The sequence below is a fragment of the Rhinopithecus roxellana genome, chromosome 7 (assembly GCF_007565055.1).
Source record: "Rhinopithecus roxellana isolate Shanxi Qingling chromosome 7, ASM756505v1, whole genome shotgun sequence".
Taxonomy (NCBI): domain Eukaryota; kingdom Metazoa; phylum Chordata; class Mammalia; order Primates; family Cercopithecidae; genus Rhinopithecus; species Rhinopithecus roxellana.
This window is the reverse complement of record NC_044555.1, coordinates 27467661-27485920: the sequence shown is the minus strand read 5'-3', so window position 1 is coordinate 27485920 and position 18260 is coordinate 27467661. Positions and strand designations below refer to the sequence as shown.

At 45.7% G+C, this 18260-nt stretch overlaps 1 non-coding gene and 1 pseudogene across 1 annotated transcript; one reads left to right on the top strand and one right to left on the bottom strand.

Annotated features, from left to right (window-relative positions):
• Positions 1-722: 722 nt before the first annotated feature.
• On the bottom strand, positions 723-4312 carry LOC104664597 (annotated as a pseudogene).
• A 205-nt stretch (positions 4313-4517) lies between these two features.
• On the top strand, positions 4518-4621 carry LOC115898922. The gene has a single exon (XR_004058571.1). It is a non-coding gene; the product is annotated as a small nucleolar RNA U13 (small nucleolar RNA).
• Positions 4622-18260: the final 13639 nt, after the last annotated feature.

The following is an 18260-nucleotide window of genomic DNA, read 5'->3' as shown; positions in this document are numbered from 1 at the left end:
CACAACCATGAATGAAGCATGGTCCCTGCCACCACAAGGTCCTCTTCACTCTCACACACTGAGGACTACTGCTTCATCACCCTTTCAGAAGCAGCTGAGTGGGGCTATGTAAGAACTCATGGATGAGAGCAGAAGGTGACCACCAAAAGGTCACTGAACTCCCCCAAGAAAACTGTTGAGTCGCACACATGTCCAGTTTTCCAGGTCCAAGACATACAGCAGCACTACTTCATAATAGCCACCAGGGGCGGAGCCAGGAAGAACCAGAGGGAAACAGGGTTTTCTCACATGAAGGAAGAGCAGCCTGCATCACTTAATGGTTGTCTTGAGTTAATGGAGGAATATACATGGAACACGTTCTAGTACGTCAGCCCAACCCAACTGCACTGAGGTGAGGGAGCAGGCAGAAGACAGGAGTGTGCATGTTGGCAAGAGGGGCAGAGGGCACTCAGGGATTCTTAGTAAGTACAACTGACTAAAGTGTTTTTGGGTAGAAGGAAGAATTGAGCTGCAGCCAGGCGAAGACAGAGCGCCCCCCTGCCAGGAGCTCTTGCTGAAGCAACACAGTAAGTCCCGAGAATCTTGAATCTGTGAACATCGCCCAGACAGAACAGGCATGCAGGCAACACTTGGAATGCACAGGAAACACACTTTGGCCTCTGGTGGCCCAAACAAGTCTGAGTGGGCACAGAAAGGCCAATATCTTGGCTAGGAGCCACGATTCAAGTGTAGGAGAGCAAGTTGAGGTCATAAAAGCCATCCACATCAAAGTGTCTGATACTTGCGGAGGTGTGACTGGCCCAGATCATCTCTGTCAGTGCCCACATCTGCTGCACCTTGGAGGATACCCTGCTGGGGTCTGGGAGCCCCTCATGGAGGAGTGCAGGTTGTTCACAGGGCACTGGGGGAGAGAGCCACTTGGGGGAGATCATGGAGGGACTCTTTGGTCCCTGCTGATAGATCTGCAGCTCCTCCACTGTGAAAGACAGCCACAGTGGTGATGGTTGCCGCAGAATCAGGCGTAGCTCCGATACTCTGGCCATGTCACACAGTATCTGATACTTGAAGAGTGACACATATTCCTGGGCTCCTTCCTCACTGTGTAGGTCAGGCATCAGACAGTAGTCCTGTAGTCAAGTCACCCACTTGGCTGGTGTGTGTGCTGAGGTGTGCTGACAGACACGGATGCTCAAAAAAGCTGTGTAGTAATTCTTCTTTTTTTTTTTTTTTTCTTTTTGAGATGGAGTTTCGCTCTTTTTGCTCAGGCTGGAGTGCAATGGCGCGATCTTGGCTCACCACAACCTCCGCCTCCCAGGTTCAAACGATTCTTCTGCCTCAGCCTCCCGAGTAGCTGGGATTACAGGCACCCACCACCGCGCCCAGCTATTTTTGTATTTTTAGTAGAGATGGGGTTTCACCATGTTGGCCAGGCTAGTCTCGAACTCCCGACCTCAGGTGATCCACCTGCCTCGGCTTCCCAAAGTTCTGGGATTACAGGCATGAGCCACTGTGCCCGGTCTCTCTCTCTCTCTTTTTTTTTTAATAGAGACAGTCTCACCATATTGCCTAGGCTGGTCTTGAACTCCTAGGACCAAGCAATCCTCCTGCCTCCCAAATTGCTGGGATTATAAGTGTGAGCTAGTGCACATGGCCTGTAGAATATATTTTCTTTTCTTTTCTTTCTTTCTTTCTTTCTTTCTTTTTTTTTTTTTTTTTTTTTTTTTTTTTTTTTTTTTTTTTGAGACGGAGTGTCACTCTGTTGCCCAGGCTGGAGTGCAGTGGCATGATCTCGGCTCACTGCAACCTCTGCCTCCTGGGTTCAAGCAATTCTCCTGCCTCAGCCTCCTGAGTAGCTGGGATTACAGATGCCTGCCACTGCGCCTGGATAATTTTTGTAGTTTTAATAGAGACAGGGCTTCACCATGACAGGCTGGTCTTGAACTCCTGACCTTGTGATCCACCCTTCTCGACCTCCCAAAGTGCTGGGATTTTAGGCGTGAGCCACCATGCCTGGCCAACAAAGCCATCCTTTCTGTCTCACAAACTATTCCCTGGCCATTTCACAATCTTTGCTGCACGCATTAGGGCTTTGTGGGTGATGATAAAAAGAGGGTATTTTGTTTCATTTTATCATTAGAACCTTTAAAAGAGTAGCAAGTTTTTTGGCTGGACTTCCCAAAAATGTAGCTGGGAAGAACAATGTAGCCAATCAAAAGCTGAAAATTACTTTCAAGGATTCAGGAGGGGAACATGTGGTACCTGCTGCACGATATCTGTTAAAATAGCCATTGTGCTGAAATTCCTTTGTGGGGAAAGGTAGAGATTTTTGCAAATGCAAGACAAAATGTTACTCCTCTGGGTATGACCACAGTAACAAGGACACAGAAAAATAGGTCAGAACCAGAGGAAAGATGGGGTTATCTGTCCTAAGAATCAAAGCCTCCTATGGATCCTCACTCTGAGAGTGCCTGGAATAAGAAGCTGAGTTTCATTGACAGCAGCAGAAAACGCAGAGTGAGAAAAGCAGGAAGAAGGCAGGGCGCAGTTGCTCACGCCTGTAATCCCAGCACTTTGGGAGACCGAGGCGGGCGTATCACCAGGTTAGGAGTTCCAGACTAGCCTGGCCAACATGGTGAAACCCTGTCTCTACTAAAAATACAAAACATTAGCTAGATATGGTGGCACGTGCCTGTAGTCCCAGCTACTTGGGAGACTGAGGCAGGAGAATCACTTGAACTTGGGAGGCGGAGGTTGCAGTGAGCAGAGATCCACGCCATTGCACTCCAGTCTGGGCAACAGAGCAAAACTCCATCTTAAACAAACAAACAAACAAAAAAAAAGCAAGAAGAAAGTTCTAGTAGCCACAGAAGTTAGTTGCTTTGACCATGGACACGATACCAGAATTTCAAAAATGACAGAAAAAGCAGGCAGACAGATGGCAGAGGTGTTTGCTGGAATCCTTAAGCCCTGCACTCCAGCCTGGGCAACAGAGTGAGACTCTCTTTCAAAAAAAAAAAGAATGGCTTTTGTTGATTAGCAAAAAGCTGGAACAAGGACACCGGCAACGCAACAGGATTGGGACCCTCCTTTTTTCTTTTCTTTTTTTTCTTTTTTTTTGAGACAGAGTGTTGCTCTGTCATCCAGGCTGGAGTGCCGTGGTGTGATCTCAGCTCACTGCAACCTCCACCTCCTGGGTTCAAGTGATTCTCCTGCCTCAGCCTCCCTAGTAGCTGGGATTACAGGCATGTGCCACATCACCCGGATAATTCTTGTATTTTTAGTAGACATGAGGTTTCACCATGTTGGCCAGGCTAGTCTCGAACACCTGAGCTCAAGTGATCCACCTGCCTCGGCCTCCCAAAGTGCTGGAATTACAGGTGTGAGCCATCGTGGTGGCCATAGATACCTTTTTTTTTTTCTGAGACAGGCTCTCTCTCTGTCTTCCAGGCTGGAGTGTAGTGACGCGATCATGGCTCACTGCAGCCTCAACTTCCTGGGCTCAAGTTATTCTCCTATCTCAGCCTCTTGAGTAGGGACTACAGGTGCACCCCACCACGCCTGGCCAATTTTTGTATTTTTTGTCGAGACGAGGTTTCACCATGTTGGCCAGGCTGGTCTTGAACTCCTGGGCTCAACCCATCCTCTCACCTTGGCCTCCCAAAGTGCTACGATTACAGGTGTGAGCCACTGCCCCTGGCTGGATTGCTTCATTTTAAACACTATAAAATAAATATCTCACCCTCCCCCGTAAATACACATTTCTACCCCCTACTCCATTTTTAACACTACAGGGCAACATTTTGAATTGAAATATTCCATAATATTAGTTTTTGTTACTCACCTGTAATAGCGTAGACACTGGCTGGGCACAGTAGCCCACGCCTGTAATCCCAGCACTTTGGGAGGCCAGGGCAGGTGGATCATCTGAAGTCAGGAGTTCGAGACTAGCCTTACCAACATGGAGAAACTCCATCTCTACTGAAAATACGAAATTAGTCGGGCGTGGTAGCACATGCCTGTAATCCCAGCTACTCGGGAGGCTGAGGTATCCCTCAGAATTGCTTGAACCCAGGAGGCAGAAGTTGCGGTGAGCCGAGATCACAGCATTGCACTCCAGCCTGGGCACCAAAAGCAAAACTCAGTCTCAAAAAAAAAAAAAAAAGAAAAAGAAAAGTATAGACACTAGATTATAGTTGCAGAATTACATCACAATGGAAATATGTTCAGGCTGAGTCCTTCCTTTGGCATGTTTGCATTGTGTGAACACTGGAATGAATCCATTTTTGTTACCATTACCATATGTTTTTCCCATCCCGTATGGTTTTCTCAGTACGTAGCGTCATGTAAGCCACTCTAACACTGGAGTTCAGAGAACTGGTTTGAGTTCCAGCTTGCTAACCAGGTGGTGCTCAAAACACAGCCATGGCCACAAAAGCCCATTCTCTGAAGTTGGTAATCATAGCCTAATTCTCCTTTTGACTCCTCAACACACTGTTTCAAAAAGATGGTAGCCAACCACCCTTTTGTGGTTCATAAGTGTGGTGGTTCAGTTTTCACGCTCATGTGTGAGATGTACCTCCCTCCAACCTTGTTACAGCACAAGCACATTACCCATCTGACATGAGGGGAAAAAAGGTTATGGTTCTAAATGTCATTTTTGGAAAAGAAAAATTCAGCCAGGAGCAGTGGCCCACGTCTGTAATTCCAGCACTTTGGGAGGCCAAGGTGGGCGGATCACTTGAGGTCAGGAGTTTGAGACCAACCTGGCCAACGTGGCAAAATCCTGTCTCTACAAAAAAAAAATTAGCCATGCATGGTGGCAGGCACCTGTAGTCCCAGCTACTCGGAATGCTGAGGTGGGAGGATCGCTTGAGCCTGGGAGGTGGAGGTTGCTGTGGGCCAAGATTGCACCACTGCACTCTAGCCTGAGTGACAGAGTGCAACCCTGTCTCAAAAAAAAAAAAAAAAAAAAAACAGAAAAGAAAAGAAATCCAAAGACTGTGATACTTTCTTCATAATTCCCTAGTTTTAACATGGAGGGAGGGTATATATTAAAATATATTTGTATTTCATATTATATATGTTATATATGACACACACATAAAACGTATGCACAGGACAAGAGACAAGCCAGGGCAGCATAGACTTTAGTACTTCAAATACAGCCATCACTTTTGCCATATCCATGTACCAAATGAACATTATTTACTTAACATGTTTCTTTAAATTGGTGCACATTTTATTTATTTATTTATTTATTTGAGATGGAGTCTCAATCTGTAACCCAGGCTGGAGTGCAGTGGTATGATCTTGGCTCGCTGCAACCTCCGCCTGCCAGGTTCAAGCGATTCTCCTGCCTCAGTCCCCTGAGTAGCTGAAATTACAGGCACCCGCCACCACGCCCAGCTAATTTTTGTATTTTTGGTAGAGACGGGGTTTCACCATGTTGACCAGGCTGGTCTCAAACTCCTGACCTCAGGTGATCCACTGGCCTCGGCCTCTCATAGTGCTGGGATTAAAGGTGTGAGCCATCACTCCTGGCCCACATTTTAAAACGTAAGTAAAACTGCATTTATTTGTCTCTGATGGAGTTAATGGGCACAGCAGGAGACAGATGGTACCTTCCCCAGTTTCTTTCAGCCTCCATGGTGTATATCTTTTTTTTTTTTTTTTTTTTTTTTTTTTTTTTTAAGAGACAGGAGCCAAGCAAGGTAGCTTACACCTGCAATTCCAACATTTTGGGAAGCTGAGACAGGAGGATGACTTGAGGCCCAGAGTTTGAGAACAGCCTGCACAACTTAGTGAGTCCCCTGTCTCTACAAGGAAGGTGTGGTGGCTCTCACGTGCAGTCTCAGCTACTCAGGGAGGCTAAGGTGGGAGGATCACTTGAGCCCAGGAGTTCAAGCCTGCAGTGAGCTATGATTGTGTCACTGCACTCCAGCCTGGACCAGAGATTGAGACCTTGACTCTTAAAGAGAGAGAGAGATGCCGGGCATGGTGGCTCACACCTGTAATCCCAGCACTTTGGGAGGCCTAGGTGGGCGGATCACAAGGTCAGGAGTTCAAGACCAGCCTGGCCAACATAGTGAAACTCCGTCTCTACTAAAAATACAAAAAAGTAGCCGGGCCGGGCATGGTGGCCGGCACCTGTAATCCTAGCTACTTGGGAGGTTGAGGCAGGAGAATCGCTTGAACCCGGGAGGCAGAGGTTGCACTGAGCTGAGATTGTGTCACTGCACGCCAGCCCCTGTGACAGTGTGAGACTCCGTCTCAAAAAAAAAAAAAAAAAAAGGGAGAGGCCCGGCGCGGTGGCTCAAGCCTGTAATCCCAGCACTTTGGGAGGCCGAGGCGGGTGGATCACGAGGTCAGGAGATCGAGACCCTCCTGGCTAACACGGTGAAACCCCGTCTCTACTAAAAATACAAAAAACTAGCCGGGCGCGGTGGCGGGCGCCTGTAGTCCCAGCTACTCGGAGGCTGAGGCGGGAGAATGGCGGGAACCCGGGAGGCGGAGCTTGCAATGAGCCGAGATCGCACCACTGCACTCCAGCCTAGGCGACACAGCGAGACTCCGTCTCAAAAAAAAAAAAAAAAGGGAGAGAGAGTCTCACTGTCATCCAGGCTGGAGTGCAGTGGTGCAATCATAGCTCACTGAAGCCTCAAACTCCTGGGCTCAAGGGATCCTCCTGCCTCAGCTTCTTGGGTAGCTGGGATTACAAGCATGAGCCACCGCGCCTGGCCCAGTACATCTTTTGACAACAGAAGAGCAGATTTCACGCCCAGAGCTTCCGCCAAACAGAGTATTCAGCTAAAATTCAGTAGCTTTTGTTTTTGTAGTATTGACCCCAGTATAGAAAGGAAAAAAACAAACAAAAAACAAACAAAAAAACCAATAACTTGGAAAAACGTTTTGTGATTACACAAACATTCTCTTTTAAGGACATAAATTATGAAATAAAGTTAATTTTCTTTAAAAAGATATAAGTTAACATGTTAGACATCAGCATATTGCTATCACTTTAATTTAATCAAAGTGATTCAGTTATTGTAGGGATATTTTCAAACAGCCACATTGCAACTCAGAAAAGAAACTAAAGCCAGGTCGAGAAGGCAGACCTTTCTAGTATTTTACTTCTCATGCAAATATTGAGACTATGTTTGTTATGTAACTCACTATAAGTAGCCATGTAACTTGTTCAATAAGTGTGATTAATGTGTATAATCAAAAATTGCAAAGAAAATAAATATTTGGCTCTCTTACTAATATCCCTCTACAAACCCAGAGAGACATCTGAATATGCAACATGCAAGGGTGGGTGATGGCCTCAGAACAGAGATCAGGAGTGAGAGGGGGGCCAGCCATAGAAGCGAAATCATTACAAACACTGGCACAGTGGCACACAGGCAAGTGATGCCCTTCTCGTGTGAGTACCGAGAGAAAGACTATCACTTGCACGCTAGTATTGTACCTTTAAAACTACCAGTGCTATAGACTAGCATTTGCCACATTCCCAGAGCATCCCAGATAGTCACATTTTTAGGGCATATGTTTTCTTTTTGTTGTTGTTGTTTTGTTATTGTTGTTGTTGTTGTTGTTGGACAGTCTGGCTCTGTCGCCCAGGCTGGAGTGCAGTGGTGTGATCTCGGCTCACTGCAACCTCCACTTCCCAGGTTCAAGTGATTCTCCTGATTCAGCCTCCCGAGTAGCTGGGACTATAGGCACACACCACCATGTAGGGCATATACTTTCTATAAGAGTGAAAAATGTCATGTGTTGGCCTGCCTTAAGATTTTGCTTAATGCAACAATATGTTTTAACTTTTCTTTCTTCCCTTCCCCCTTTTCCTTCCTTCCTTCCTTCCTTCTTCCTTTCTCCCTTCCTTCCTCCTTCCCTTCTCCCCTCCCTTGCTCTCCCCTCCACTCCACTCCCCTTCCCTTCCCTTCCTTTCCTTCTCTCTCTGTCTCTGTCTTTCTTTCTTTTTGAGACAGAGGCTTGCTCTATTGCCCAGGCTGGAGTGCAGTGATGTGATCTCGGCTCACTGCAGCCTCAACCTCCTTGGCTTAAGTGATCCTCCCAGCTCAGCCTCCCAAGTTGCTAAGACCATGGGCACGCGCCACCACACCCAGCAATTCTTTTTTTTTTTTTTTGTATTTTTTTGTAGAGAGAGGTTTTCACTATGTTGTCCAGGCTGGTCTCAAACTCCTGGCCTCAAGCAATCTGCCCGCCTCAGTCTCCCAAAGTGTTGGGATTACAGGCTTTTTTAACTTTTCAAAGGGGAAAAGAACTGCAAACTAAAAACTGAGAGTATATTCTTTGTTGTAGGTGTACGTGTTTGCTCACAGACCCTTACACAGCTTGTGTAAGGAGCCCAATTTTTGGTGGAAGAAAGGGAAACTGTCAGTCTCAACTGCACAAGTGAGATATTGGATAAGTTACTTCACAGTTCGGTGTTTCCGTTTCCTGACCTGTATGACAGATACAAGACTGTGTACCCATTTGGTTTAGTTTGGTTTTGGGCTTAACTAATCTCCAAATACCCTTTTTACTGTGAAATGTCTGTGATCTGCATTCTTAGGTTACACTGATTACTAATTTCTTTGCACTGCAGTTTTTTTTTTTTCTAGTAAAAGTACAGTTACGGTTTCTTGTCTTCCTTTTTAGAATATCTTAAGTAACACCTCACATCCAAGTTTCCAGTGGGTTTCCAGTCCTAATATGGTTCAGAGTTCCATAGTGCTCAAGGGTATTGATGTATTAGGGCAATGTGACCCAGGAAACTGCTGTGGAAAATTGTAAGGTAAGGTGACATTAGAAAAATGTTTCATCAAAATGCCAAAGTGTTCGAGAGCGTATCCTCCCTCGCGTTTCTGCACATTTGTGTCAAGTGGTCAAGCAGTTCCTAAGCAACGGTGCGGAGGTGGTTGCTAGGCTGGCTTGTCACGTGTCCACGGATTCAGCCGCTAAAGAAATGGTGGGCCCAACTGCATTCAGACAGTTTATTGTTTAAAGAGACAGTAAGACCATCAAGGTGTCAGCTCCAACATCCCTAGTCCCACAGGATGACACTGAACCAGAAGGGCCAGGTGACATTGAAGGGCCAACTCAAAAACAACCACAAGCAGTTTTGTAATAGACTTACACAGAAGCCTGCAGCTGAAATATAAGTCTGGGCAAAGTAAAAAGCCCGATACCACACCAGAGCCAGGGAGGCCGATGAGAAATTGCCTCATGGTGGCTCCTCAGCAGGCTGCTTGTCTTGCCCAGTTCCAGGAAAAAAATCACAGGACGTTCTGCCAAGACTCAAGTCTTCAGGCAAGCCTTTGCCTTTTGCCCACGTGGAGATGTGCTGGTCCCTACAACTGCACTGCCTGGCCTTTTGGGTAACCAGCTAAGAATTTGTTTTCAAGAAGCACAGGCCAGGCCGGGTGTGGTGGCTCACACCTGTAATCCCAGCACTTTGAGAGGCTGAGGTGGGTGGATCACCTGAGCTCAGCAGTTTGAGACCAGCCTGGCCAACATAGTGAAACTCCATCTCTACTAAAAATACAAAACATTAGCCAGGCGTGGTGGCAGACGCCTATAATCCCAGCTACTTGGGAGGCTGAGGCAGGAGAATGGCTTGAACCCAGGAGGCAGAAGTTGCAGTGAGCCGAGATCACACCACAGCACTCCAACCTGGGCAACAAGAACAAAACTCTGCCTCAAAAAAAAAAAAAAAAAAATCAGCAAGCATGCTGGTGCACGCCTGTAGTCCTAGTTACTCGAGTGGCTGAGGCGGGAGAATCACTTGAACCCAGGAAGCAGAGGTTGCAGTGAGCCGAGATGGTGTGACTGCACCACAGCCTGGATGACAGAGCAAGATTCTGTCTCAAAAAAAAAAAAAAAAAGAAAAGAAAAGAAAAAAAAAAAAGAAAAGAAAAGCACAGGCCACTCTATCAGATGCCCCAATTAATTGTACTGTGACAGGGGCATGGATGAAATCCTTTTTATTGGTATTAAGTGACATCAGATAAGAATAACTGTGGCTATGATCAAGTAGAATGATCAGATCCACCTGGAGAATAGAACACAGTCAGGTTCCTGGTCAAAGCCAAGCCAGCTAAGTTGGTCATTAATCCAGGTGCAGCAAGAGGTGTCAGCAACTGCATACAGCCAGCCCTGACTGCCGGCAGGAAATCCGGGGCAATATGACTGCTCCTCACCACTCATGTTGGAGAGCTTAGTCTGGTCTGTGTGTGCAAGCAAGTATAGGCCTGATGTCCATGAAAGAAGAGGTCCCCTATTGGGGCATGAACTGTAGCTAGAGTTTAAGACCCTGGTTTTTTTTTTTTTTTTTGGCTTTTTTTTGGGTGGGGGGTGGGGGGGTGGGGGTGGAGTCTCACTCTGTCTCCCAGGCTGGAGTGCAGTGGCGCAATCTCGGCTCACTGCAGCCTGTGTCTCCTGGGTTCCAGTGATTCTCCTGCCTCTGCCTCCCAAATAACTGCGATTACAGACACCCAACACCACGCCCAGCAAATTTTTTTTTTTTTTTTTTTTTTTTTGAGACGGAGTTTTGCTCTTGTTGCTCAGGCTGGAGTGCAATGGCATAATCTTGGCTCACTGCAACCTCCGCCTCCTGGGTTCAAGCGATTCTCCTGCCTCAGCCTCCCAAGTAGCTAGGATTACAGGCATCCACCACCATGCCCAGCTAATTTTTTGTATTTTTAGTAGAGACAGGGTTTCACCATGTTGACGAAGCTGGTCGAGAACTCCTAACCTCAGGTGATCCATGCATCTCGGCCTCCCAAAGTGCTGGGATTACAGGCATGAGCCACCGTGCCCAACCAATTTTTGTATTTTTAGTAGAGATGGGTTTTTGCCATGTTGGCCAGGATGGTCCTGAACTTCTCACCTCAAGCAATCTACCCTTCTCAGCCTCCCAAAGTGCTGGGATTACAGGCATGAGCCACCTTACCGGGCCCTTTTTTTTTTTTTTTTTTTTGAGACAGGGTTTTGGTCTGTCACCCAGGCTGGAGTACAGTGGCATGATAGCTCACTGCAGCCTCTGTAAGAATTAAAGAGGAGAGAAACACGAAGGGTGGCTCGACAGTCAACAGATTTATTTTAAACCTGGGAGGGACTTCTGACCCTTTTGAATTAGGTCAGAGCCACACTCTTACAGACTAAGAGTTTTTAAAGATTTAAGGTGGGAGAGTTTATCAGAGGCTTGGACTGCTTCTGTGTCTCTGTGTTGTGCTTATCTGGGAAGGAGAGTTGTGTGTCTGTTCCAATACATCTTTCTGCAGCTGCAGGCATCCTGAGTCTGTCTTTAGCTTCCCTATCTTAGTGAACCTGAAGGGAAAGGAATGTGCTTATTAAGGCCCACTGTTTCACTGGGGCCCCTTGTATGAGGGTGAAGTTTGGCAGTTACCCAAGAGACTTTCTTCCCGCCTCCCTCTGTGCCTGTGCTGTCTTATCTGTGTTTTACTGTCTGCTCTTTTCTGGCTGCTTGTAGTTAGAAGAAAAGTGATTTCCTTGAAATTCATGAGGCTAGAAAGGGAGCTGGAACTTAAAGTGGCGGTGTTTGTCAGAGATGACGGTGCTCCTGCTCTGTCATTGCAGACCCTATAGTTATAAAAGGATGAGGGGGCGACGTGTTCTTTCTGGCTACTTCCTGCTGACGGGGGGCGGAGAGTTTCTTGGTCTCGGATTGACTGCAGGAGTAACACCATCTGTAAATGTTTATGGGTGGTTGCAAAACGGCCATGATTCTGTCAGTTAAAAATTTTTGAAAAAGGTTAATTAGGCAGGATAAAAACATTAGTCCTAGGCATATTACTAGGAGAGGACCCAGGAATGGGATGACTCATGCTATGATTTTGTTTTTAAACCAATAATTTATTTGGTTGTTTTGGTATTCCCTTAGCTTTTTAATCCTTCTTTTTAGTTTTTCAGCAGCATTTCTTACTAGGCCCGATTGGTTGAGATAGAAACAACATTTCTTACCCAATGAGAGACAGAGGCCCCATTTTTCAGCCTTTATAAGATTTAATCCCTGTTTGTTTTGGAGGACTACTCCAGCCAAGGAGTCTAGTTGGTCATGGACTCTTATAAAGCTTCAGGCTATATCTTCTAAAGAGCTCTGTAGTTTTGTTGAAAGTGCCTTAAAGTATGTTAAGGAGGTGGCTAATCCGCTTGCTCCCAATCCAAGTCCAGAGGTTATACCTAAGGCGGCCATTAAAGGAATGACGTGGATGGGCCTTCTTTTTCTAATGTATTGGACGGATGGGATGGGCAAAGGCTGATTAGGAGGAACTAGTCCAATGGAGGGAGATAGATAAACTAGGGTACAGGTTCCAGTCCAGTTGGTGGGGAGACAAAGATAGGTGTTGCTGCCACACAAAAAGAGTAAGACTTTGTTGTAAACACAGGCAGAAATATGGGAAGAGAACAAGTGAATTAAAGATGGGGTGTTTTGTTGTTGTTTTTCTGTTTGTTTTGTTTTGTTTCCTGTGGCTCATTACTCCAGACTGACAAAGAGGAGGCCAGGGAGACACCTACTATAGTAGAGATACAGGAAGAGTTACTTTTTACACATTTAATGCGGTCGGATGTTGCGCCATTAATATTGAGCCATGGAAAAAGGTGGGCATTAGGGACAGCACAGGTTAGGCCAGAGGCATTGGTTAAGGGAGAGGCTGTGAAACTAGCCGGTTGCAGAAATGTTCCCATTTGCTTCAAGTGACACTTGGTAGTTAATTTGATTAGTTTGGTGGTCAGAGGGGTGTTTAACAACGATAGTGCAGTTGCATTGGTTAAATGTTAATGAGCCTACAGGGATATTTCCCTTAGAGGCTGAAAAGTAAAGTGAAGCTTGTTGAAAAAGGGGAGTGTGTTTAGTTATAGGCCCTTCAATGGGAGGGCCTTGGGGCTTAAGTCGTTGTAGGGAGTTGTAATAGGTTTGAAATAATTTGTTAGCTTGATTGGCCCTGGAAGTGGGATAACCACCGATTAGAGTGTCAACTTTTTTAAAAAGGGAAACTCCTTTTTGGAGTTTATAAATTAGGGTTATATTTCCAGTTAAAAGGTCATGAAGGAGTGCAGAAAGTGCTGAGTAAGCTGAGGAAGACAGTGATAAACACATCCAGCATTCTGAAGCAAGGGAAGAGTTAGCTGACAGTAAGAGGGATTGTGTAAGGTTTATAGAGCGTTTGAGCTTGAGAGCAGTGAGGAGCGGTTGCATTGGTGAGATTGATGTACTTAGGGAATTTATATTAAAAGAAGCAAGCAAAAAGAGAAAAAGGTTATTTGGGTAGCAGTAAAGTCCTGGAAAGTTCCTTGAAGCCATAGGTCCCATAAAATAGTAAGGAGCTGATCAGGATGTGCAATGGGAGCTTCGTAAGGGTACCACTGAAGGTCTGCAGCAAGGCAGATTAGGAAGCGATGAAAGTTTGGAAGAGAAAGAGACATAAGCGGCTTATGTGGAGTTTTCCTTTTTTTCCTCTGGGATTCGGGTGAGGCAAAGGGAAGCGGGTCCTGTGGAGACACAAGAAAAGTCTGAAGGAGTTTTAGACTCAGTTGTTTGAGCATGTGGTGAAGGGAAGTTTATTTTTTTTGAGAGAAGTATAATGAATCCAGTTAGGGAGCCCCTGGAGTTTTGCTGCTGTAGGTGTGGTGAGGATGATCTGGTAAGGTCCCTTCCATTTAGACCTAAGCGGGGATTTGGGGATAGGACTGGGAATTTTTATGAGAACCCAGACAGGTTGTGGCAGGTATTTGTCAGCATATTCCCAAATGAAATGGTGGACAGTAAGTAGAAGAGGGCAAACGGGAGGAGTTGGTTGAGGTGGTGCTTGGCCGTGAGGTGGAACAAAGGGGGCGAGTGGTCTCCCACACATGAGCTCAAACGGGCTGAACGTTAAGGGTTTACATGGGAGTGCCTGAATTTTTAGGAGGGCCAAAGGCAAAAGTGTAACCGAAGGTAAAAGTGTAACCCAGTCTTTATGTGTTTGGAGTGAGTGAGTAGCTGGTGAGGTGTGTTTTGAATGCCATTCATTTTTTCAACCTTCCCTGAAGATTGAGGTCGATAGGGGATGTGTAGCTTCCAGGTGATTTGTAGAGCTTGTGCAAGTGTTGGAGTAATTTGAGAAATGAATTCAGGACCATTGCTGGATTGAAAAGAATGAGGCACCCCGAACCTGGGGATGATTTCTGTTATTAATTTGGAGGTGACAGTAGAAGCTCGTTTGTTGGTTGTGGGGAAACGGTATCGACCAGAACTAAAAGAAATTTAACCTTTTTTACTGGGGGCACATGGGTAAAATCAATTTGCTAATCCTGTCCTAGAAGGTGTTCCCTGGCCTGATGGGTTGGGAAAGAAGGGGGTTTAGTGTTGGAATGCGGTGAAGTGTTCTGGCAAATAGAGAATTGATGGGAAATGGCTTTTAACTGTTCCTTTATATCTGGGGCTATGTGTATATGGGAACTTAAGAAATGTTGTAGAGGGGAATGGCTAGTGTGGAAGAGGTTGTGAATGTCCCGTAAAAGAGTTGTTTTTTCAGGGTCAGGTAGGACTAATTTGTTTTCTATGAACCAGTGTGGGGGGTTGAATTGTGCCCCCACCGTGATTAGTTGTTGTGTTGGTGTTTTGCATAAAAGGAGGGGATATGTTGTATGAGGGGAAATAGGTACTGGGGAATTGAATGAGTGATTGAGGCTTCTTTTGCCCAACAGTCAGCTTTACAGTTTCCCAAAGAAATGTAGCTGTTATTTGATTGATGTCCTTTGCAATGGATAACTGCAAACTTTTCTGGGAGTAAAGCTGCCTTTAGCAAATGATGGATTGATTTTTCACGAATTATCAGAGTTTCTTTAGCCATGAGATAGCCCCACTCGCTCCAAATTTGGGCATTGGAATGGATGATGTTATAGGCATATTTAGAATCGGTGTATATATTAACTTGTATGCTCTTTGCTAGGGTTAATTCTTTTATTAGGGCAATTAATTCTGCTTGCTGGGAGGATGTGCCCAAAGGCAAAGGGGCAGCCTTTACAATGCTTCTAGGTGGGAGAGAGTGAGTATTATTATGATATTCCTCAATGATGGCATATCCTGCTTGGAGGATAGGGTTTTTTTGATGTGCTGCCATCTATAATCCAATCTGGGGCTCCCTTTATGTGAGTGGAAGTAAGGTGGTGAAACATGGTGAGCAAACTTTCAATTAGATTAGAGCATGAGTGTTGGTCGGGGTCCAAAGTCGGTGTTGAAGGTAAAAGAGTGGTGGAATTTGGGGGGGAGCATTTATGAAGAGAGATAGAGGGTTGAAGGAGAGTTGAATGTAGGGCTTGCAAGCGAGAGGATGAAATTGAGGTGAGCACCTTACGGCTGAGCATATCTTGTAGACTGTGAGAAGAAAATACCTGAAGGGGTTCATAGAACGTGGGTTTTTGTGCCTCAGGGATGATAAGAGAGGCTGTGGACAAAATTTCTAAGCAAAGGGGCCAGGTTTTATAAATGGGGTCTAGTTGTTTTGAAAAATATGCCACTGGTTGGAGAGAATATCCCATAGGTTGGACTAATAGTCCAAGGGCCTGATTATGAGAACTGTGTATATATAGGTGAAAGGGTTTCAGGGGGTTTGGAAGGTCTAAAGCAGGGGCCTGTAATAAGGCACGTTTTAGGTGACAGAAAGCATGATAAAGGTCTGGGGTGGAAATGAGTGGTTGGTCAAGATTTCCTTTTGTGTGTTCATAAAGGGGTTTAGCAATAATGGCAAAATTTGCTATCCATAATCAGAAATATCCCACTAATCCAAGGAAAGAAAGTAAGTCCCTTTTTGTTTTGGGAAATGGGATTTGTTGAATGCCTTGCTTTTGTGACAGTGGAATTTCTTGGGTATTTGGAGTTATGATTAGTCCTAAATATGAAACTTTTGGGGAGATCAATTGGGTCTTCCCTTTTGATACCTGGTACCTGCATTCAGCCAAAAAATTTAAAAGCCTGGTGGTGTGTTGAATGCAATGTTCTAAAGAGGGGCTGCAAAGAAGTAAGTTGCCCATATATTGAAGCAAAATGCTAGGCTATAGAGATAGCTGGCAAAGATCCAATTGAAGTACCTGACTGAAATAGTGAGGGCTGTCCCTAAACCCCTGAGGGAGGACAGTCCATGTGAGTTGTTGGGAGCAGCCTGTGTCAGGGTTAGTCCAAGTGAAAGCAAAAAGGTTTTGAGTGGAGGGATAGTTTAAAAAAAAAAAAAAAAAGGCATCTTTGAGGTTTAATACAGAGAAATGGCTAGTGTTGGGAGGAATTCGTGGTAGGAGGGTGAAGGGGTTTGGGACAACAGGATAAACAGGAACAACAGCAGAGCTGATTTGTTGCAAATCCTGAACCAGTCTATAGGAGCCATCCGGTTTTTTAATTGGGAGAATCGGAGGTATTGTGGGGAGAACGGGTGGGGATTAAAATATTGGCAGCCAAAAGTCAGCAGATGATGGGTTTGAGTTCCCGCAATCCACTAGGGTTGAGGGGGTATTGTGGGACCACTATATGGCGCTTAGGATCCTTCAGTGAAATTTGAATTGGAGAATAGTGGGTAGCTATTATGAGGGAGTTAGTGTTTCATACCATGGAATTTACATGGCAAAGGAATTTGGGGTTTAAGTCTATTTGATGTTGAGTGTCTGAGGAGGGGTTCTGTTATTGATGTAATAACAAATAAGGGTGGCTTTGGTGTAGGGCTGATAAATGGATGATTCTCCCTAATTTCTGTAGGATGTCCCTTCCTAGTAAAGGAAGGATGACCAAGAAAGAGTGAGTGAAGGTGACACCCTGAAATGAGCAGTATAGCGGTGGCGTTTTGTGTGGGGTTTTTTTGTGTGCCCTTCATGGCAACAACAGAAATGGATGAGTGTTTTCATGGGCCTTGATACTCAGTTAACATCGAAAGACTCGCCCCGGTATCCAAAAGAAAGGAAATAATCTTACCGGACACCGTCCTAATTACCCTGGGTTCCGTGGACTCACTAGGCGTGGAGGCGAAGGATCCCGGTCACCCTCAGTCTTCTGTTGTCAGCACCAGCAGTGAAGAGATTTCCTCCTATGATGATCAGGGGGCTTTATTATGAGCTGCACCCAAACGGGGAGGGTGTCCCTGTTGGGGGCAGTCCACTTTCCAGTGTCCCCAAAGACCACAAGCTGGACACGGTCTGGTGGAGGTCCGGTAGTTAGGACAAGCCTTTGCCCAGTGTCCAGAGTTGCCACATTGGAAACAGACTCCCAGAGGCGTCGGGGAGTTTTATTTTGGGTCATTGGGAGGCTTTTGTGTAACTGACTTTTGGATAGCAGAGGCGAGCATCTGGGTTTTTAATGAGAGATGTTTGTCTTTTTGAATTTTTTGTTCCTCCTCTCTGTTGTTAAAGACACGAAAGGCTACATTTGGGAGGTCCTGCCAGGATGTCTGGGGACCCTCCTTTAAGTTTTGCAATGTTTTCCAGATATCTGGGGCAGACTGGGAAACAAATTGGAGGTGGAGAAAAGTTTGACCTTCTCTAGATTCTGGGTCCAAATTGGTATATTTTAGCATAGCTTCAGTGAGGCGTGATAAGAAAAGGGCAGGATTTTCTTGGGGGTCTTGTGTAATTTCTCTGTTTCTCATAATTAACTGCCTTATGGGCATTTTTGTCCATACCCACAAGGAGACAGAAAATCATGTGGTCTCTTCATCTGATGCCATTGTCTCCCTGTTGGTAAGTCCAATCTGAGTCTCTACGGGGGACTGCATCATTAGCCACTGGATTTTGTATAGGGACTTGATTATGGAGTTCATCTGCGTGGGCTTCAGCTGAATGTCAGATGAGCTCTTTTTCATCAGGAGTGAGGGTGGAGGTTAGAATTATATAAAAGTCGTGCCAAGTTAAATGAAAGGATTGAGTTATGTGCAGGAATTTCCTGTGATAATGAGATGGATTTTCAGAGAAAGATCCCAGATGCTGTTCAATTTGCAGCAGATTAGACATGGAGAAAGGAACATGAACGCAAGTAATGCCTTTAACTCTAGCCACTTCCCGGAGAGGGAGAATGGCAGAGGTGGTTTGACTGGATGGAGTAGTTTTTGAATGGGTTACAGGTGGAGAAGGAGGAGGGGCAGGGTTAGGGGCTGCCGGGGTGGAGGGTTCGGACAGGCGAGGAGCAGGTGCAGGGGGTTGAGAATATGGAGGGGGTTCATTTGCAGGGTCAAAAGGAGCTTCAGAGGAAGAGGTTCCAGGGAAAGGAGAGACCTGGG